At 39.7% G+C, this 23,446-nt stretch overlaps 1 long non-coding RNA gene across 1 annotated transcript in view; it reads right to left on the reverse strand.

The window, feature by feature from the left end:
- Positions 1-7,794: 7,794 nt before the first annotated feature.
- The window catches only part of LOC122540938, an 86,919-nt gene continuing 71,267 nt past the window's right edge, over positions 7,795-23,446 (reverse strand). Inside the window, exon 4 of the long non-coding RNA XR_006309464.1 lies at positions 7,795-11,259. This is a non-coding gene — a long non-coding RNA (uncharacterized LOC122540938). The remainder of the gene's footprint in view (positions 11,260-23,446) is intronic.

Consider the following 23,446-nt stretch of genomic DNA (forward strand, 5'->3'; position numbering starts at 1 on the left):
TCTGAGCCAATGGTCTGCATGTAAAGAGCAAATGACAATTGGAAAAGTTTCAATTTGCTTCTCTAATTCTCGAACACCTTGCTCAGCCAGCAGACTTGAATCAACACGATACCTGCTGCTCAGAAGCGTGTTCAGGTTGAAACGTTAGTGTATGTAATCATATTTCTTTCCACCCAGGATTAATTGCAAAGAAAATGCAAGCTGTATTAACCGTTGTAGGTTGCTAATTTAATTTGTGGTTAGGTAACTAGGTCGCAAGCACTATCTGGGAAACGCAAATTGGATGCTATTCTGGTAATTTCAGAATAATTTCCTAAAGCTTTTGGAAAAATGTAACCTGAAGTGAAATTTGCTGCTTTAATGGGCCAAACAACAAAATACCTTGAGGATGGACGATAAATTGGTATTTTTCAGTACTGAACAGCATATTGAGAAACAAGTAAACTTTCTTAAAGAGCAATTACAATCAAGAAGGACGAATAGCTTCCTTCTGTAAGATTCTATGATTGTTTCAAATTCTCCCGCCTGCTTCTAGTAATTTGATATTCATCATATTTAAAGTGTTCGAGTTTGTCCGTCCTTTGGCAAACATGGTTTTATAATTGTATTTAAAGATAAGGTACTGAAAGTAGACCACCGTCTTAACCTCGCCAGTTGACCCCAAATAACCCCTATTCAAACAATAGTCTCAAGAGATTTAACAGGCGTGGTAGACACAAGTGGTAATGATCACGGCGGAGCGGGTCACCTTTTTCTCTCTAACTGTGGCGTGGAGTTATTTTCTTTAAGTGAGTCATCTCTACAGACATTGGTAGGAAGGGTATGTTGCATAAACGGGATTTAGTATCTTTGGCGAACATATTTTCAAGTATTTAAAAGTATTTCGGAGTTTCATTTGGAGACAACTTCAAGAGGCATTTGTGAAGCGTATGAACCTCAGTCTTAAAATGGGGAATGAAATGTCCTCAAAGTTGATTGAGATTTTCTTCCTCTCTGTCTCTTCTGGGCAACGGGTAAACTGCTTGGCGCCTCTTGTCTCATTCGCTTGCACACACTGTTTCTGTACGTGTGTATGTGAGTGAGTCTGTGTCTGAGAGTGTGAAAGAAGCGATAATGGGATTCCGAGCACGTCCCCCGTCTCCTCCTGTCATTCGCGAGTTAATTAAACAGCTAATAGCAGCTGCCGATGAGGTCATTTCATGCAGTTTTCATGCAAATCCGCTAAATTCAAAACAAATTTGAATAAAAAGGTCTTTGTAGTCTGCTTTTTTATGTTGTTTCTCAAAAGCTCTGTGCGTTACAGAGAGAGGGCGAAAAAACTTTCCAGCCTCCACGTCCTCATCAGCCTGAACTGAATTCAAAGAAAATTCAGGCGGAAAAGAACCGTTTCTCACTCTTTCCCACAATAAGTGTGTGTCTGACGGATATTTAAATTCGCCCGTTCTGAAATACAATCAAAATCAACCAATGTGTTAGGAATGAGTTGGGTGGATAAATAAACTGCCTACAGTTAACCTCAATTCAATTATATATTTCAACTCCGGTTACGCCAACAAACTGGGAGGTGGGTGTAGGGATACATTTTTAAATTAATCTAAAGTTTGGCCCTGTTTTGTCCGGGCCTTAAGTTTTTTTCTTCAAAATTTTCTAATCAACCTGTTCAGAGGTGTTATTACACACCTTTGCAAAAGGTGGGACTCGAACCCAGGTCCCCTAGATCAGAAGTAAGAAAGCCACAACTGCACCACAAACACCCTCTGCAACGCTAATAGATATTTTCTAATCAAGCTGTTCAGAGACATTATAATATACTTTATGAGCAGGTGGGATTTGAACCGGGATCTTCTGGCTCAAAGTTAGGGACATTACCACTGCTAGCAGAGGTCCAAATTTTAGTCTATCATTCTCGCTTTATCCTCTCAGCCTCTTTGAAGACCATGTGACAACACGAACTTGCCACGGCAACTGGAACCATTCAAATCCAGACCAGCTAGTGCACCATTCAAGGCAGCAGCAAGCTCGGGGGTCTGAATGGACTACCGTTTCTATTTTGTTTTTATTCATTCATGGAAATAGGGGGTCGCTGGCTAGGCCAGCAGTTATTGCTCATCCCTAATTGCCCAGAGGGCAGTTAAGAGTGATCCATATCATTTTGGGTCTGGAGTCACATGTGGTCCAGACCAGGTAAGGATGGCAGTTTCCTTCTCTAAAGGATATTAGTGTTTTTCTGACAATCACAATGAATTCATCGTCATCATTAGGCTACTAATTCTAGGTTCTTTTCTTTTTTCGAAAAAAGATTCAAATTCTATTTAGAAAGTGTCTTTAGTAGCGTAACGTATCCCGGGGTGCTCTGTAGGAGTGCTCACAGATGCAATTTTACATTTAGCCATAGAAGAAGAATCAAGCTAGTGTGCTTCCAATTAAACCTGTTGGACTATAACCTGGTGTTGTGTGATTTTTAACTTTGTACACCCCAGTCCAACACCGGCATCTCCGAATCAAGAAGAATCTCAGTCAGGTCAGCTAGATTTGACCACGGTCTTATTGGAGGCTCTTTTAGGGCTCTTATAGCTCAGTGGTTGTCTCCCTACTTCTGAAACAGCAGGACCCAGATTCAAGACCCAACTCTTCCAGAGGCTTGCAATAACATCTCTGAACATGTTTGGTCAGAAGCTATCTAAGGTAGGTTTTAGAGGTGCACTGGTTGTATTCCTCTCCCTGAGTCAGAGGGCTTGGGTTCAAGTCCCATCTGCTCCAGAGCTCCCATCTGCATCATAACACATCTGAATTTTTAAAAATCTGCAATTGTCCTAGAGCGGAGTAATTTTTCTGGAGCATCGAAAGTGGAGGAGTTTCCTTATAGAGGTTTATAAAATCACGAGGAGCATGGATAGGGTGAATAGCCAAGATCTTTCTCCCAGGTTAGGGGAGTCCAAAAGTAGAGGGCATAGGTTTAAGGTGAGAGGCGAAAGATTTAAAAAGGACTTGAGGGACAACTTTTTCACACAGAGGATGGTGCGTGTATAGAACCAGCTGCCAGAGGAAATAGTGCAGGCTGGTGCGATGACAACATTTAAAGGCATCTTAATAGGCATATGAATAGGACGGCTTTTGAGGGATATGGGGCAAATGCTGGCAAACTGGGCTAGATGTATTTAAGATATCCGGTCGGCATGGACGAGCTGGACCGAAGGGTGTGTATAAGTCTCTGACTCTACGTGGCGCATTGTTGGTATGCCAGCCTTGAAGGACCAGGTTAAATCGCACTAGTTCCAGATGTATGCAAATGCACATTTAAAAATACGTATTGTACTCCTAGACACAGGTCTATTCAACCTTGCTGGGATTTACACCAGTAGCCTGCAAACATAACTTTACAAACTAAAAAGGAGGTTCTTGTAAGGGCTTTAGTGATGCAGTGGTAGTCACAAGAATCCTATTGTTCCACATAGTTATACATATTTATATGTGATTTGTAGTTAAATTTATGCGATTACTAGTGTTTCAAAGAATTATACTAAAATAGATTAAAAGTTAGATAAGAAATATTCTCATTTGATTGGTGATCTGGAGAATGTATGTGTGCTAAGAGACGAACGAAACGGAAGTAAATTGTTCATCATGGCACACTGCTTCAACTGAATGGAGTTCTCGTTTACAGTGTGAAACTTTGGTGCGGGGCTCAGAGTTTAGATGTGAACCAATATATCCATACAGTGTGTTCACACTGATGGAAATCGAACAGAAATAGAAAAAAAAAAGTTGGAGAGACGGTGACCAACATCTCAGTAGGGCAGGCCTCACATTCAGATCAGTTAATGACGTCAGTTAATAGGGACACCCACACAATGTGGCTAGAATTATTATAATCAATAATTCAATATGCACGTCGTAAAGTTCTGCAGCTGGATTCTCAGAACAATTCTCTAATTCACATTTTCTTCGTATTCATCGTTTCCTGGTATGCGAGAGCGGCTTCCCTTGAGAACTTTTGTATTACAATTGGAAAACTTAGCTCTCTGGCCGATTTTACTAAGCGTTTAGACTTCACGCGATTAAAGTTCCTATAATGTTTAGTGTGAGGAAGGTTACCCCGAACCTGAATCAGGAATAAATTGTGGATGTTAAGTCAACTTAAAATTCAATGAACAATGTAAGCTTAGTGTTCCCTGCCCTGGAGCTCGTTATGGCGAACTTTTCACCCCAATCATTTCAGAATTTGCTGTAAGTGAGACACCATTGTTCACACCGCATGATGTAAAGAACCTCCAGAGGTGACTGAATTAACCCTTTATCGGGCGATCTATTAAGGAAGTGTTAGAATTTATACAGCCGTCATAGTGTCACTGGAGAAAGTTTCATAAGGCCAAATATTTGATCAAGTAGCGGGGCTCTCGCTGAGAAGTTCTTTTCCAAGAAGTTGACCGCATTTGGAAGTGGCTGTTGGACAAAACTGTGAAAAGGACAGGATGTCATTTTGTCTTCTAAGAAAAAAAAGTATTTCTAGGAATCAATCAAATCCCTAAAGCCCCATAGCTAAAACAATGTCCAGACTCATCTTTGCAAACTCGTCATTGTCCTATTCCTTCATTTTGATCCAGTATCTCATTGATGAAAAAGAAAACCAAAGTTTGGAACTTGTTGAGTTCAGAGTTTTGGGTTTGGTGCGTTGAAACTCCCAGGTGCTGCCTAAATGTGGAATACTGGGAAACTTCTGGTGTCAATCCAATCGCCATCGATGTCTGCAAAAAAAGTTTCCAAACGGTAGCTGTGAAAGTAATATGTCATGGCATCTCGGAATAAAATCCACCGATGAAAGTCAGTTGAACCAGACAAAACAAGAGAAGATATAACATACGTTCATTGACAATTAACGCGGAGAGATAAGGGTCTTTTACAATTTTTGGTACAACTCAACAACGTGAACGCATGCTGAGTCTTATGGGCAAACTCATCTATTACGAACTAAAATGAGCTAATCTGCTTAATACGGAGTGGAATAGAAGTCCAGGACAGTTCTGCGCGATAAATGTTGGACTGGTCTTGGCTGCCTGTAGGTTGGTCCGTGATGGTCAGAGGCGTCTAGGCTGACATCCTTATCTTGCATTGGGCTGTTCTAGGCACGATGTCATTGGAGCTCCGACCCAGCCCTTAACTCAAACTTGCTATTTTGTAAACCCTAGTGACATCCCTAATCTAAATGGTCGACAGATTTTCTCTCATAAGGAGGCTCAATTCTGTCCTTGAGAAGCATGTGTCTTGCCACGGAACCTATTGGCTTACTGCATAGACATCAGTCACCTGGTTCCAACACACAAAAAAAGAACTGGCGTATCTTCACAAACAGAATAATTCTCTACGTTCAATTCCTATATTAATTTTCAATTTTCAATACTGCCCCTCCGATATCTCTACTGACTTCGTAAGTTCTGGGAAAGAATAGGTGTAGAGCTACATTTGAAACGCGAGACATCCTGAATGGAACTGTTATGCTCCATGCACGCAAGGCCATTGATTTGTTTGAGGACATTGCTATAAGATGCGATCAAGGGATGAAGGGACTGGGGGCATTCTAGCGAAGGTTGCCGATGATACGAAGTTAGGTGGACAGGCAGGTAGTACTGAGGAAGTGGGGAGGCTGCAGAAGGATCTAGACAGTTTGGGAGAGTGGTCCAGGAAATGGATGATGGAATTCAATGTGAGCAAATATGAGGTCTTGCACTTTGGAAAAAAGGATACAAGCATGGACTACTTTCTAAACGGTGAGAAAATTCATAAAGCCAAAGTACAAAGGGATCTGGGAGTGCTAGTCGAGGATTCTCTAAAGGTAAACATGCAGGTTAAGTCCGTGATTAAGAAAGCGAATGCAATGTTGTCATTTATCTCAAGAATGTTCGAATATAAAAGCACCGTTGTGCTACTGAGACTTCATAAAGCTCTGGTTAGTCCCCATTTGGACTACTGTGTCCAGTTTTGGTCCCCACACCTCAGGAAGGACATACTGGCACTGGAGCGTGTCCAGCGGAGATTCACATGGATGATCCCTGGAATGGTAGGTCTAACATATGAGGAACGGCTGAGGATCCTGGGGTTGTATTTATTGGAGTTTAGAAGATTAAGGGGCGATCTATTAGAAACTTACAAGATAATACATGGCTTGGAAAGGGTGGACGCTAGGAAATTGTTTCCACTAGGCGAGGAGACTAGGACCCGTGGACACAGCCTCAGAATTAGAGGGGGTAAATTCAGAACAGAAATGGAGACATTTCTTCAGCCAGAGAGTGGTGGGCCTGTGGAATTCATTGCCGCAGAGTGCAGTGGAGGCCGGAATGCTAAATGTCTTCAAGGCAGAGATTGATAAATTCTTGATGTCACAAGGAATTAAGGGCTACGGGGAGAATGCGGGTAAGTGGAGTTGAAATGCCCATCAGCCATGATTGAATGGCGGAGTGGACTCGATGGGCCGAATGGCCTTACATCCACTCCTATGTCTTATGGTCTTATCACTTTTTTTTAGCTATGTCCTATGCATGGTTGTAACTAAACATTGCCAGATAGATTCCCAGAAATTAGGGTCTAACTTAACCGGTGACCACTTACCCCTTAGCCTGTCCTCTCTGTTCGCCTAAGACCAGTTGTTGAGTTCATTTGTAGATGTTATTAGTTAGTTCGTGCCTGTACTTTTGTCGCGTATCGTTTAACCTGATCACCAGCGGAAACTGGGACTTGGGGGCCATGTTTAGCACCAATGCATAACATGAGGAAACCGACTCGATGAAGGAAAGTCTTAAAATGAAATTTATATCTGTACTTAAACACAATGATTTTAACACAATGCTTTTATGAAAAATCCTTGTTTGTGTTCCTTTACTGTTCACTATCTGTGTTTGCAAATCAATCACAATTACAAAACAGAATTCCAAATTAAATGAACCTTGGACTTCAATCAGCAGTACAGTGAATATAAGGCGCGTGCAGTGCTCGAACAGTAACAATGTACAGGAGAGGCGAGGGTACATAGTTTTATTGAGCAAACATCAAATATATTGGTATTTAAAGAAGAACAACTCGGGTGACAAACTTCTGACCCGAAGTACAGTTCAGAATTAGTTGAGTTTTGTTATCCATTCCAAAAGCAAGTGGCCAAACTTGGAAATAAATATTAAGAGAATGGGAAATAGGTTGTGGCCAAAGCCTTATGACGGAAAAAAATTAAACCGTAAAATATTTTATAAAATCTCTTAATCAATTCCGAAATATTACCTAGCTATTTGACAATAATGTAACCAAAATAGTTGATACACATCATTATTCTAGTTTATTCTGAATCATCACAGCATAAAAAATGTGGACATCTGTTCGTTTCATGTAAACAGTTATACTTTAGCCCAACGAAACAGCCATTATTGTGGACTGTCCATTGCTGTCATACTAATCAAATAATTGTACGAGTGGGCGGTGACAAGTTTTGCTGTTTAATCAGTCTTCTGCAATGCTTTGAATCATTAACGGATATGTACTGAGGGCGGTGCTGTGCAATAACATGGATTATGCGTTTATAATTTCAATACCGTTTTTACTAATGTAAGAAAACGAATTATGCAAACCCATGGAAAAGCCAAAATAACCTCTAAGAAACAAAGGTAGGCGAAACCCTTCCTTCACCCAACAGAACATAAACATTGTTACTATGATTTCTATTTTGGGGGAGAAATGAATTACCCACCGAGACACAGGGTCCTTGCAGTGAACGAGACTGACAATTCAATTAACCATTCAACACTACTTGCAAACACGTTTCTGCATAGCCATTGGGTTGATGGGAGCTTAACTTCACGTTCCCGCTTCCACTACATGCCGATTTCTAACACGAGGATTTATTCCTGTAATAAGCATACAACAAATAATCCCCCACCCGCCACCGAAAAAAGCGAGAGGAAACCAGTAAATTAATCAAAATGTAGAATTTATTTGAAAATTATTGAAGAACATGGGAAAAGGAATTAAATTTTACTCAAAATAATTGCATCCTTTAACATGTGGAGATATTCGTTTCAGAAGAATACGGAATCGTATGTTCATATTCTTTGAAATTCTCAGAAGCCTTGCTCCATAGATTGGTACATCAACTTGTCCTCCGATTTACGGTTTAATCCAAGCATCTGGATTTAACACCATCAGACCAGAATACATTTTCAGTATAGATCCCCAGCCCCTGAACTGCATGAAATTTCAAATTCTTCCTAATTAAAATACTACCTGCTTACTTTCCCAGGCAACCCTTCTTCCTTTTATTGTGCAATATGCATTTCGGGTAAACACAGTCACAAAAAAGATACTACTAATGAAAAGGTCCCAGGAAAACCTTCATAGAATTTCAACATAACATTTTCTAGAAATTTGTAATTCACATTATTGTTAATTACCCCATTAAAAAGGTAGATTAGACAAACGTGCAAAAAGTAAACATTCCACCAGAGTGTAAAGTGTAGACTAAGGAGCAATACAACTTGCAAAAGTATTAAACATAAATAATCTGTTAATGAATAGATAGGTGGGTTACAAACATGCTATCCGTTTCAATCCTCATATTGGAGGCCTATGCTCGTTTCATAATGTTCTCATTTAAAATTTATGTCCAAAACATAAAACAATAGTCCGCATACTTATTGCTTTAATATTTTCTATGTTCATGTTTCGGTTTATGATTTATAATAGTCATTGGATTTAACTAAGAAATATTATTTTCGCTGACAATGGGAGCAGAAAATGTATCAATTTAAATTTTCTTCCATTAGAAAAATACTCTTAACATTTGAGTCTTGCTTCAAGTGTATTAAACTTTTAGCCAGACGGATGCTGACTGTTCCCACGTTTTAGTCATTCATTCACACTGTTGAGAGAGCTAAGTTCAGCCCGGAAACAATAGCGGCCCTAAATAAATTACTTTTCGTACACGATGGAAATATTTATTTAATAATGTACAAATAAAAGCGTTTTGGACTTCCAGTGTTCCTGAAAAGCTCTGCAATAATGCAAATCTTTCCCTTGCCATTTTAAAAATCTCTCTTCCACCTCATTCTATCTTCGAGTTATATGTGAGAAGCGATCTGGACCCCAAGCTTGGAAGTGGGGGTGAAGTCCTATTTCCTGTTTTTGTTTTGTGTATTGATTCACTGGATATGGGAGTCTCTGACAAGGCCAGCAGTTATTGCCCACCCCGAATAACCCAGAGGGCAGTTAAGAGTCAACCACATTGCTGTAGGTCTGGAGTCACATTTAGGCCAAACCAGGTAATGGTTTCACAGTAATTATTAGACCCTCAATTTGAGATTCTTTGTTGAATTCAAATTCCACCATCTACCATAACGGATAATGAACCCAGGTCTCCAGAATATTAGTTGAGTCTCTGGATTAATAGTCTGGTGATAATACCACGAGGCCATTGCCTCCCCCTTGGCTTTTAGCCCGCAGCAAGCAACTACATTTTGTCCATTCTGTCATGCCCCACACAATCGGTCTTGGACTTGATGTTGTTACGCCGTTGCACTTCCGTGAGCATAATTCTCCCAATATCATCAAAACTGGCGCAAGAAACTGTGGAAGGTACTGCACAAGAATTTTTACCAAATTCTGTGCTATCTTTAAAAAGGTCGTGCTTGAATTTGACCCCCACCAATATATCTAGCTATGTCCCCGACATTAATTAATCACTGGGATTTTGCTTATTACAATTGAAGCAGTTCCGGAACGGTAACGTTAGGCTCGAAATATTAACTCAATTTTTTTTCTCCGGAGGGACTGCCAATTCAGTTGAGTTTCTCTAAAACTTCCATACTTTAAAAAAAAGTTCCTTACAGCTGGGCATGTAATCAGTGGAAATTCTCACTAATTAATTCACTGGAAGTTCCTTTGAAATGCTTGCTAAATTGGACTAGTTGATGTAAGCGTAAGGCCACTAATAGATGTGTTTTCAAAAAAGCATTTATTTAAAAGTTTCCAATTACATTTACTAATTAGAAAGTGATGTTGTAGCTGTTTTTAAGCAATTTGTTCAGAAATGGTATGACTCAGCTCTAGAACCTATTTGGGCCTTCGGGCCCAAAAGTGGGACATTATCACTGCACTACAATTATTTTGTGCTGCATAAAAGTGAATTACACTCACAAGTTGCACTGGTACTGATTTAACATGCTTATTGTTGTGGTACATCCATTTTCGTCTGTTTAATCAAACTTTACCAAGCTATAAACATGTCAAGAAATAATAATAAATGGCATAATAAATGTAAAACCCTCCTAGATTGCATTGGTTCATAGCAGATTTTCCAGACTGAACTGGATGAAAGTGGTGAAATGGGAGGGGAAATAAACACGGTTCCTATCCGGTGCACCTCTAGAGCTACTTTACGCTGGAGTGTGATTGGGCAATGTACTAGCAGTACACAGTGTAACTCTCTCCAGCAAAGGTCAGAACCTGCAAAATATCGAAAGCGTGCAGAGGTATATACTATCCTGCAAAACACAATTTCTAACATGTCCATTTATAGGTTTACAGCAGGGCAACTTTCATCTTCCCTCTGTAAGCAAATACTAAGATGTATTCAAATTTGTTAAAATTTAAATATTCCTCTGTTCAAATTCATCTCTGAATTTTAGCTACGGCTATTCTGCAATCCTCCCACCTTTTATCATACGTGGGCTCGAAAACAAAATAAGACCGCCTCCTCCTTTTCGCATAACTTGACCTCACCGAGTTTATTAGGGATATTTGTTTCTTGCTTTCAGTTCTTGTCGTGATGACGCCTCCTTTACTGGGCTTGCTATCGAGTTGTGATGTATTTACTAGCCGAATCGTTTCTACATCAGCCCTAGCGCACACACACACATATTTGATTTTGAGCCTTATGAAATGGACCTCAATGCTGTCTTGATGCTACATAAGAAAATAAATAATATAGATCTAAGTACCGGAGGAAAGACGAATTGTTGATTCAGTTACAATAAAATACACACGGGCTAAAATCCAAGGCTCCTCTAAAACACAAAGTGTTCATTCTAGCAGGCAAATGTCCGATATAAATAAATGTCAATGGTAGGACTCTGTAAGGACTGGCAGTCCAAAATCCAAACAGCAGCCTATCTTTCTCCAAGGCCGTTAACATTCTTGCACTTTTGCTTGTTGTATTCTCTCACTGCACATTCTTCTGGCGTTATGGGCCACTTCGCCTTTGGTAACTGCAGCTGTTCGGCCAACCTGCAAAATAAACACAGGAATAATGAAGAAATGTGAAGACATCAATCCATTTGGGCTGCTCGGTTTTCTTTGTGAATATGCACCAGAAAATAAAGTGGATAAACATCCCGACACAACAGATCTGCTTTCCATTTCAGAATGTGTAGCTAAAAGGTCAGGACAGCAACATAGCAGTTCAATTAATTTATAAACATTTTATAGAATAGTAATTGGTTATTGTGGCCGCCTATTTTAATAACCATCTTAATGGACATTATATAAGATAGCGTTATACAAAATGATCAATCCGAGAATTATAAAACTGGCACTGTGTAAAGGTAAAATTTATCCATAGTGTTTGAACGTACATTCACGCATCAAGTGCCTGATACACCATATACAAATGACATGAAAATGTTGAGGCCAGCTAGTATAAATTCATTCAGAAACCTGATGCAAGGGGTACTGGAGGTACGTGGCAAGACGTTAGATACTACAACTAGCACTGGTTTCATTGGGGCAAGAAAGACAAAAGCTTTAACTGAAGTTCTATTTAATTTCGAGGAGGTGACAATAATAAATTGTTTATTCAAGGTGGATTGTCAATAAGAAAGTCAGGAGAGAGTTAAGCAACATTTGTCCTTATGGAGTGGATTAATTCTTTGCAATGGCAACGGTTGAGATGGAAACCATTGCATTTTGAGAGAAAATTGAATAAAACATGGGGAGATTTTGATAAATCAAAGCAATGAGTTGGTCCATTCATTATTATAACAAAACAGCATAGGCAGATATAACGGGCCTTTTGTTTCATTCTTAATTCTACAATTCTATGGAACCGTCATTTGGCCATTAAGAAAAGATAGAAACTTTAGGGTGAAAAAAATCCAGAGTCAATTTCAGAGAAACAGTCCTAACATTGTATCATATTAATATGCAGCCTTCCTGTCGTTATTGTTGCTCTGTGTATTTCCTGCCCGTATTACTTAAACATTAAATGGTTGAATTTGGTTTGGTATCCAGATCACGACTATAAATCCTTTTGTACCCGCCTTCTCAAGCTTACACACATAAAATGCCGAGGTTTCCAGTATTTCAATATCGAACTCCATTTTTACAATCTGTTCTAACTTAACGTAAGTTTATCATTTCTATAACATGCCAAAGATTTCTCACAAAAGACTCAAAATTCATTTGTAAACTCTTCACCTATCACAGGTGATGCTCTGAGGCCAGTCTTCAGAAGCGCCCCTTTGCAACATTCAGTGCATTCCACGGTGTAGGTTTAACGCATTCAGCTGCTCGACAGCAAAGAGCACAATTAGCAAACAAACAAACCATCAATACCACACGTGAACAATTTTAATAGGATGTGACAGGCACACATTCCCAGGACAATCAAAGTCCAAACCACAGCTCACTGTCTTGCTGATTCTCTATCTTTTCGAAATTCTACACGATTCTGGCCCTGCACCAAAATCACCTCAACATAAACCTGAGCCGTGGCAATGAGTGCAGAAATGTTCAAAAGGACCAACATTTCATTAGTTTTAATACGGGTTTTAACATCCACTGCGGCAGAATGGTTACTTTGGTGCCGATTTGGTTCATTTCCCATCTGTAAAACTGCCTTCCGGTTTCCTAAATCTCACTTTAGGCTAAGAATTATAATTCTTCCCAAATCAAGCGGCTGGTTATCAGATTTGTACTTATTTCACTGTTGGATTTTATAGAGGATCTCCCCAGGAAATGAAATGATCTCCACTGTGTTTTAAATGGTAGGATTAACGCATTGAACACCAAGTGAGCAGTTCAGAGATGAGTGCGTTTTTTCACTTGTGCAACTCGTTCATATAAAAAGTTTTAATCATTTACTTGAGGTATTTCATTCTGAAAGTGGAAGCCACGAGGATACAGTTTGAAAGACATACTCGCAATCTACTGTAACCCATGTGTTCTTTGACATGTCTTTAAACTTTGTTCCAGTACTTGTTAACTTCAGGTCCGTTTCCTCAGTACAGAATAGAATCTGTGTTACTTGGAGACCTGCTACAATGGAGAGTGCTACACTTCCCTCCTCAATCCCTGCTCACTTCGAGCGAGCAGCCTTTGCTTGCAACGACTTAGAAGTGTTTGCCAGTTGAATGCCTTGAATGAATTTGGTGGCGGAGAAGCCGAAATTCTTAGATTTATACCACCACCCCTACGCTCACCTGTGCGCGCACGCGCACACACACAGTTGAGTAGGCTTGCACATTTACACAGACTGATCCTTTTAGAAAACATTTACTGTGCATGAGGAGCACAGTCAATCAGGATGTGAGTTCTCGGTTTGGAGTTTGCAAATGGAGTTTGATTTTCATTGAACATTTTAACTACAGTCAATAAATAGTGACTGTCCACTAGGATTTATGCTTGCATAGGGAGCTGTGAGCTAATTAAAGTTCTCATGCTTTAATTAGGGTCTTTATCCTCTCGTCCTGCATGCAACCTGCTGCATCGTTCACCATAATCTTATCAATGAACCTTTTCATTGTGTGAATGCTTTGCAACAATGAACACAGAGGACACACACTGAAGGGCACTCAGATTTCAAGTGGCCCGATATGTGGTATGGTTTATTTTTGCAAATGAGCGCAATTGGGTCTTCCGGTTTGGCTCATGAATGCATCTTATCACTATCCCCAATAACCCATATCACCATTCTACCGACACAAGTCTACATTTTCGAACCCAGGCCATCGACACACTGTAGTTGTGGAACATATTGAGCTTTTTGGAATTAAAAGCCTCTTGAACCAAAGTACCGCGCTATATTTCTCAAAATCGAACTGTTTGATCCTAACTTCTGTCACCTCCCTAATTTACCTGCACCTCACCTGCTCTTTGCAATAAAGACAATGTGAAGCATGGTTTGTTCATACTTGTTTTCCCTGCGTCAGTCGCTGTTCGAAAGTAAAATGTTTCACACTTGAATGCTACAGTTTCTAACTACATTTCCACCAAAATGTGTTTCATCCGCCTTGTCACACACACACAATATCCACCCAAACTTGTGCTCAACACCATTGAGCCTGATAGCTTCGCTTTCTCACAGCCTACCCTGGACCTGACATCCTCTGATTGGCTTTTTCGTTCTGTGAACATCACGACGTTTGATCTGCTTTTCAATATCTGTCTCGGTTATCTTTCAGATTCACACATCCATCCATATATTCCGGTGAAAGAGACAATATGTGGCCAGAGATCTATGAATTGCGCCCCTGTCTTCATTTAGCAGATCATTCCATTTGCAATAAGACAAGATCCTAGCTTCCCTGCCCCATTTGCCTTCAGAACAAGGGCTAGCTCGTATGATGCAGTCGGCCAGCGTTTAATTTCGACTCGTCTGTAAGAACTATTAATCAATAAAATACAGGAAATGTAGTGAATCATGCTTAATTGAGTGAAGCTGCTCGCTCATGGAATGACCAGCATAACTCTCTCATTCCTCCTTCACTATTTCTATTACAAATTCTGATTCCATGCGAAAATACAGTTGCAAATTACAATTACATTAATTAATGATATGGAAATATATTGAAAGGGACGTCACACCTTTTACACTGTCATAACGATTTTGTTATGACATCAGTAATAGCATTTTGACATCACCAAGAAGCTGCTACGGGACTCCAGGGAAATAATCATAAACTAATCTGAGAGTTAGGCGGCTACTTAGCCGGGTAGCTTAGTTCCACACAGCTCTGCCCTTGATACAACACCGTTTTGACAGCACAATGCCGGCACCATGTATGGGAACACGAGCATATCCGAAATGTCCCTCATCCCCCGGTCCCCTGCAAGTCATACATCACAAGCCTATGACGATTCCTTCATTGTCACTGGGTCAAAACCTTACAACTCCCCTCCCTACAAACGTGACATCCTTGTGAGTGCATATCCATGGCAGAGATCCCTGAGGTTCAACAGGACGATTCACCAGCACCTTCTTAAGGACAAAGGTTAGGTAACAAATGCCAGAGATGGCACCACCTAACTTCCAGGTATTAGTCTTTTAAAAAAGGATGGATTGTGCATTTCAGAGCCTTTCAGAGTTCCATTTGAGTTTTGGCAATTGGTGTGACAACACCTCATTGAAGCAGTCTCAGCAATCGATGCTTCATTCTCACTGTAATTCATGTAAAGTCTGACTGTCAAGTATGTAGGTTTGAGAGGGCAGCCAGTTCTACTGTAACAGTAACACTGTAATGCCACCGACACAGAAATTGCTGGGGTCAGCCAGCAGAGCTGGCAGCAGAGAAAGCAGAGTTCACTTGAAGAAGGGTCACTGGACTTGAATTCTTAACTTTGTTTTCTCTCCACACATGCTGCCAAATCCTGCTGAATTTAACCAGCAATTTTAGTTTTTGTCTCAGAACTTCAGCATTCGCAGTTCTTGGTGTTATTTACTGGAATATCACCAGGGGTCCCACTCAACTGAGTGGAATTTTGTTTGTGTGATTTTATAGCGGTGTGGAGGCAGTTGTGAGCTGGAACTATAGATTGGTGCTGTGAGTTCAATACACTCTAAAGCGTATACCTATTGAGGTGTATTTTGTCAGCGGGTAACCAAGCATTGTTGCCCTGTTGCTCACAATGGGGAGGCAGGTCATCTTACAGTTAACGTAGCATCTAATTAAATTACACAAATGTTAAGTTGCTAGTACCAACAGATCTGGATTTTCTGATGTAGGACGTATCCACCAATGCAACAACAGTAAGAAAACAATCCTTTCCAAAACCTTTCAAAACACACAATTTAAACAATACAAAACAAGGACTAGCTTATATAAAACAAAATCAGTTCATAGATTGCGATGCCTGGGCGGAGTCATTGAGGCAATTTATGGCTGATCAGACCTTGAATTTCCTTTCGAAAACATGGAGGCAAAAGTTGCAAGTAATCTTATGGAGAGTTTGCACTTTCATGTTGAGCACAAGCAGTGACAATTGAAATAATACTTTTCCTCCTAAGGTTTACCCTTTTAAATCACAGATTGAAAATTGTGTTTATACGGAAAATGGTAGTCTAAGTAAATCACTGCAATGTGGAATGGGTTTACAACAAAGACAAACAAAAAGACAAATTCTAATGGACCGCACTAACAGCGGCCATGGACCACCAGAAGTAACCTGGTTTTAATTGAAAGCTCATTCTCTATCAGGGTCTCTCGAATCTTCCCTCATTTCGGGGCTATAAAATCAATAACAAGCAGAGTAAGATTTAAAAGAGGAAATTCCTCTTCCAGACTGTCCTTTCCTTTTGAAATGCAAAGTTAGCGGAGAAGGATTTGAATCATCAATGTCTAAACAGCATTCAAGGACCGTCCATCAGGTACAGAAAGAGATTTGTTCCCCAGCCTATTACCGTCGATTGTATTGAATTAAATTGAGGGAAACTTCACAGCGGAACAAAGGCGCCCAACTCCTGTGAGAAACACCCTCCTAATCTGTGAAACACCTCACGCCGCCCTGAACACAGCAAATCCCTCCACCATCTGCTCCAACCGTAGCCAACCTCCTCAAACAGGAACAAATCACGTCCCCAGACACGGCGAACTCTGTTGGAGATGTCTGCGAGCCTAGCTGGAACACATTACTGCGATGCACTGGATTCCCTGCTCTCTTCGTATCTTGTCCCGTTTTTAGTCAGCGATCCTACTTGCTGTGACTATTTACAAAATGAACTTAGTTTTTCTACCGATAATGATTTTCAATGTGCACTGTAATATTTGCACACATATATGGCTGCAGACTGCTCTGCAGGATTTCGAGAGAGTCTTCATTTGATTCTTTACTGTGAGAGGCAATGAGAGTTTATGGGGTTAACGTTTACATTGAATCAAAGCTTTTACATACACATCCAACACACACGTAACCCACACACGGTCACCCACAAATCTGGTTTGGATTTGACTCCAGAGTCTACGCAGGATTCTCAATTTCCGTGGGCACCGGATTCTTCCTGTACTAGAGAATGATAGCAAGCTTGTAGTTTCCAATCGAGCATTTCTGGAGCTATCTCCAAAGTGTAAGGAGATCACAAGAGCAAAGATTATGACGCACCAATAAGATCTGCATCATGAAATATGACGGCATCCTACAAAACCTCTGTTCCAGCCATACAGCTTTGTGGTACAGCCTCTCAATACTTTCCTGCAGTATCCCAGACCGAGTTTAAGCCAGACCGAAGCCTCTTTGTGCTAAACATGGATTTGCGGAGAACAGTGACCGTGTTTTACAGCTCCATGTGTGCAATAGGTTCTATCACATTCTGTATCGAGAATTTGACCTAGCCAGTGTGCCCAGGAATTCTGAATGCACCCTAGCTCTGTTCCCGTCTCTTCTCTGGGGTGGGAGAGGAGGGGGGGCAGAAAATGAGAAGTGGAAAATAGAAATTTAAAAATACGTACAGTCCAACGAGATGTGCAGGTTGGTTCGATTAGCCACGGTAAGAATAAAATGGGCGGGGTTACACAGGGCAGTATGCTCTTCGATGGTCGGTGCAGACACGATCGGCCGAGTGGCCTTCTTCTACTCTATACGGATTCCATGATTCAACGAAATAGGAGATTTGAGAGAAAACGTGGGAGGAAGATGTAATCATTTTTGCAAAGTTCTTAATCATATTATCTATCACTGCCCTTTTTTAAATTTACATTCTGCAGCGTGTCATAAATTTATGTGGACTAAACATCACTTGAAATTCAGTTCTTCATGAATTTTGCATAAACTATAAATTAGAAGCTCCCAGCACACAACCATATGTTTTGTTGTCTGCACTCGTTGTTGACATCACACTCCAATGCACACTCTACTGCTGTAATAATCTTTTTCCAACTCTAGGGTGGTGATGCACAGACCTGGAATAATGTTCCCAGACTTGAGTTCAAATTACATCATCGCAGCTTGGGGCATTTAATTTGAATTAATTAATTTAGTCTCATTTTTTAAATGATGAAGATTCATAAAAACCAAAAGAGTCATTCATGTTGTTAATGCCATCCTTACTCTGACTGGACCTACATATAACTCTAGACCCAGGTCAATATTGTTGATCCTTATTTCCTACAGAAAAAAAATATGCCAAGTCTCCTTTGACAATAGCTTCCAAATCTTCTTCTTCTATCAGCTAAAAGGACAACAAACACATGGAAACAGCATCTCCAACAAGTTCTCCGCAAAGTCACACACCATCCTGACTTAGTACTTACCATTCTTCCTTCACTGTCACTGGGTCAAAATCTTGAAACATCCTCTCAAAGTCATTCAAGAAAGCTACTAGCCATGACCTCCTCAAAGCCACTTACTTAACGCAATATATGATGGCCTTGCCAGTGAAACCCATGCCCCATGAACAAACAAAAAAAAACTTTATCTTCTTTCCTTTCACACATGAAATTGCAGGCATCAACACCTAAATTTGGCTTAATCTAATAACTACATTCTTCTTCTAACAATGTACACACTTGGTCCTTCATTTTTTAAGTAAAAACAGAGAGAAATTCATAAAACCATAAATCAAACAGTGATAACACTTAACATTTGTATTGCAAATGCAAAAAGTGTCACAGGAACAAAAGACAAGATTCAAGTTAAAGGACCATATAAGAAAACATTTCTCGATACAGAGATCAATGTCTGAATGCTATCCAAGTACAACAATGGAGTCAGAGCAGAAACTCTGGATGTTGCGACCAAAGATTATAAATTTCAATTGAAGGATGTGTTTGATGGACAAATGCCACCTGCCTACTCCTCAACCCCATCAAACAAATCAAAATGATATGCCTGGGTCATTAAATAGGAATCAAGTTGCGATGTGCTTAAATTTTGAAGACATTTATTCAAATAATTTTTTGCTAAAATGGTGTGTATTTCATGCATGCCCACTTACCTTTCTGCTTCTCTTCATTTACATTCCTGTAAGTCACAGCTCACCTTTACTCCACAGTGTGGCAAAAAAAATTTGGATGAGAAAGGGCTATTCTGCCCACCAATCTTATTCCTTCACTGGACCATGTAGAATACATCTTACTTAAGACACATCTGTGGAATCTTCTTCCACAGCCCATCATAATATCTCTCAACATGGACAATAGTTCCCACCCAGAAACACTTTCCCCATTATCCCCTACCCTGTTTATTTGACATTTTCTACACAAGTACAAAAATATTCATCTATGTACTTTCTTCAGCCTCCACAAATCATATTCTCAACCTAGAAGAACATGAATCATGGATTTGCAGCTGTCATTCCAGTGCTGTTCACAAATCAACGATGTTCAATGAAAGGGAAGAGACTGAAAAGGGAAAGTGAAGATGACAAACATCAAGAAACAGAAGAGAAATAGGACACAAATAGACAGTGGAAAAGTAAGGGCTTTCATTTGAAAAGCACCTTTCACATCCTCAAAATATCTCAAACTGCTTTGCAATCAAATAAATACTTTTGAACTGCAGTCACTGTTGTGATGTAGCCTTATGTAATAGACAGGAGAAAGTGAGAACTGCAGATGCTTGAGTCAGAGTCGAAGAGTATGATGATGGAAAAGCACAGCTGGCCAGGCAGCATCCAAGGAGCAGGAGATTCGATGTTTTGAGCATAAGCTCTTCATCAGGAATGGGGGGTAGTCCATGGAGGCTGAGAGATAAATGGGAAGGGAGTGGGACTGAGGGAAAGGTAGCTGGGAGTGCAATAGTTAGATGAAGGTGGGATGGAGGTGATCGGTTGGAGAGGAAGGTGGAGCAGATAGGTGAGAAGGAAGATGGACAGGTAGGACAGTTCAAGAGGATGGTGCCAAATTGAAAGGTTGGATCTGGGATAAGGTGGGGAAGGGCAAATGGGGAGACTAGTGAAATCCACATTGATCCCGTGTGGTTGGAGGGTCCCAAGGCGGAAGATGAGGCACTCTTTCTCCAGGTGTCGAGTGGCTAGAGTTTGATGGTGGAGGAGGCCCAGGACTTGCATGTCCTTGGCAAAGTGGGAGGGGAAGTTAAAGTGTTTGGCCACAGGGCGGTGAGGTTGTTTAGTGCATGTTTAACACACTATGAAATAGACAACCTTTCTATTTCAATGACTCACAAGCTATAGAGGAAACAAACACTCAATTAATCTGTGTTGGTGGTGTGAGTTGAGAGATTTTTTTTATCCCTAGGCACTATTGCTCTTATTTAAATAATGCCATATGATTTTCAGATGCTATCAGAAATACAATTTTAGCAGGCTCTGTGTTGTGGATATTGTTAAACTTAGAAAGGAACTAGAAAACCTGTGTCATGTGTAAGTCAAATGAAGCTCTGCGATAACATTGTATAGATCGACCTAGATCCAATGTCTAAAACATGTCAATGTGTAGATTGATTGGGATCCATTGTTTCAAACTTTTGTTAATTGTGGTGTCTAGTTGTGCAATCAGACTAAATTCTTTTGTGATTTCTCCCAGTTTTCATCAATTATATGCTGTGTTTCATTTGATGCCTTTACTCCAATTTGACCATTTAAGTCTGCCTAGTGTCACATGCTATAATATAATGCTCAGGAAATCACGAAGTCACAGGTCAGTGATGTTGTCTGTAAACCAGAATTAATGAAAAGTGAAGTAATTCTTTTGGAGTTACAGAGTCAAATAGCAGCATTTGGATTTAAGAGTAGTTCACAGGTTCAGAGACATTTGACACGGAGAATTGAAACTCTGCACATCTGAATACTATCAAGAGAAAACACTGACCCCTATGTATTTTCTCTTGATTATGGTATGCGTTTGTTAGTTCTGGGGATTAAATTATCCAGTAGCCCAAACAAGCACTATTATCCATTGATTGGCACTAGCAATTCCTGTTGTAACTGTAATGCTGAATAATAAATTAAACAGCTGCTCAGTCTCCCCTATAACCCCATAGCTCAGAAAGCTCATACTTTTGATGTTTGCTTCATTTTATTTCATTCACTTACACCCGAAAACAGCATTCTAAAGAACTGACTAGCAAATGATGTAAGAGATACCAAATTACTGATCAGTTTTAAGAGGTTGAACAACTGTTCAGAAATGGTACTTACCAAAACTATGAAAGAGGATGGATAAGAGGATAAGCGGAATCCAGAACAACCTCAATCAATATAATTGATAGCAAGTCAACAAATTAAATCAAATAAGTGGGTTTTGGCAAATTCAATTTGAGTGTAATGTTTGCATAATCACTACCAACAGATTCAGTTTTATAAGTACATTTGCCTTTTTCAGTTAATCTTTCATTTTCCTTCAGTCAGTGTCTTTATGTCTTTCTTTATTTGTCATTTTTCCTTTCAATATCCTTATTCTCAATTTTGTGTCTAATTTGAATGAGCTTTCTATATTTTTCATCCTAATTTTTATTTTACATAATTAACAACTTGGTGCCTTAAATCTGTCCTGATACTCAAACAGGTAAAAAGTTAGAGAGCACAGTTGCAGATAAAGAAAGCTATAATTAGTAATGAAAGTCATTTAGTAGAGTCATAGAGATGTACAGTATGGAAACAGACCCTTTGGTCCAACCTGTCCATGCCGACCAGATATCCCAACCCAATCTAGTCCCACCTGCCAGCACCCGGCCCATATCCCTCCTTCCTATTCATATACTCATCCAAATGCCTCTTAAATGTTGCAATTGTACCTCCACCACTTCTTCTGGTAGCTCATTCCATACACATACCACCCTCTGTGTGAAAAAGTTGCCCCTTAGGTGTCTTATATATCTTTCCCCTCTCACTCTATGCCCTCTAGTTCTGGACTTCCCGACCCCAGGTAAAAGACTTTGTCTATTTACCTTCGTACTTTACTTTTTTTCTCACATGACAGTGCTGTTAAACAATAGGTTTCAATTTCTTTCTAGGTAACCAGGTGGAGTTGAGATTATGTAAAAAAGGAGGGGAAAGACATATTGGTCCAAATAACCCTATACTACTCCTAAACTCTTTTATATTTCAAAATTCCTCAGGATGGTAAATCCATTCCCTGTAACAAAAAAATTACAATAAAGATCAAGCAGTAGGGTGCTATAATGTTTAAATTAATTTGATTACATTAGGTTGCAAATTTAACAGGTTTATATTTGGAATTTTTCACCTTCTCATATTACTTATAGGACTGATAATAATTCTGCTGAAGAGTTTAGAAGTAACATTGCACATGGGAGGCGCAGCATAATTTTGAAAGAAATACTTATCATGAATGTTATAAATTCAAAATCAACTCACAATTGTTGCTTTGTTATGTCATTGATGAAAAAAGCTAAATCCTGAAATAAATTTAACTTGCAGTATATTCAGCAACTGTGCTAATTAGTGTCATAAAAAATTCTACATTTTAGCCTCAATTGACACTAACACATATCTGGCCTAAATCTGCTTTTGTAGTTTGAAGTAAATTTGGCAATAAGGTAAAGTGGGAAAAGACAAACAGTCAAAGATGAGTATAGTAAAAAGAGCATGCGCAAGAGAGCACAGCACCTTTATTAGAGAAGGAATAACAGGAATAAGTGTATCATCAAATCAACCAGAGTTTTACAGTTTTACAAATTGAAAAGAAAATGTCATCAGGATTGTAGCCATATTTTGTTGTCAAATTGTGCAGGCTGTATGCCATTGTCAACTGAAGAAAGTACAAGGCAATTAGAAGTGTTAGTAAAGTATTTAAAAGTTAGAGTTAGAAAAATTCAACATTTTGTTTAATTATCAACTTTTTAAAAAGGATTGGATCTTGAGTCTGTGGGAAGTATGTTGAAAATGTCACTAGAAGAGGCCAGAAATGAAAGTTGGACTCAGTACAAAGAAACTAGTAATGCTGGCAAGAAAGTACAGTGCTGATCAGGATAATCCTGGTGATCCACACTGAAGGTGCTTTCACAGCACTTTCACCAGCTTCAGTGTTGAATCGATTCAGGCACACAATAGGCAGTGTTGGGTTATCGACTGCATTCATTCCTTTTATACCTCAGAATGACAGATTTAGAATAATCTATTCACACCAGCCTGGTACAAATCGTCAGATTGACAGCCAACTTTAAACCCAGAATCCAGTGAGTAGCAATTCACAACCTGCAAGAAACTATCGGTTTAAATAATGGTATGCTGTTTAGAGCCATCCTTCCATCTGAGCCTTCACAGAATTCAAACAGATTGATG

Source organism: Chiloscyllium plagiosum, chromosome 36 (genome assembly GCF_004010195.1).
Source record: "Chiloscyllium plagiosum isolate BGI_BamShark_2017 chromosome 36, ASM401019v2, whole genome shotgun sequence".
NCBI classification, from domain to species: Eukaryota; Metazoa; Chordata; class Chondrichthyes; order Orectolobiformes; family Hemiscylliidae; genus Chiloscyllium; species Chiloscyllium plagiosum.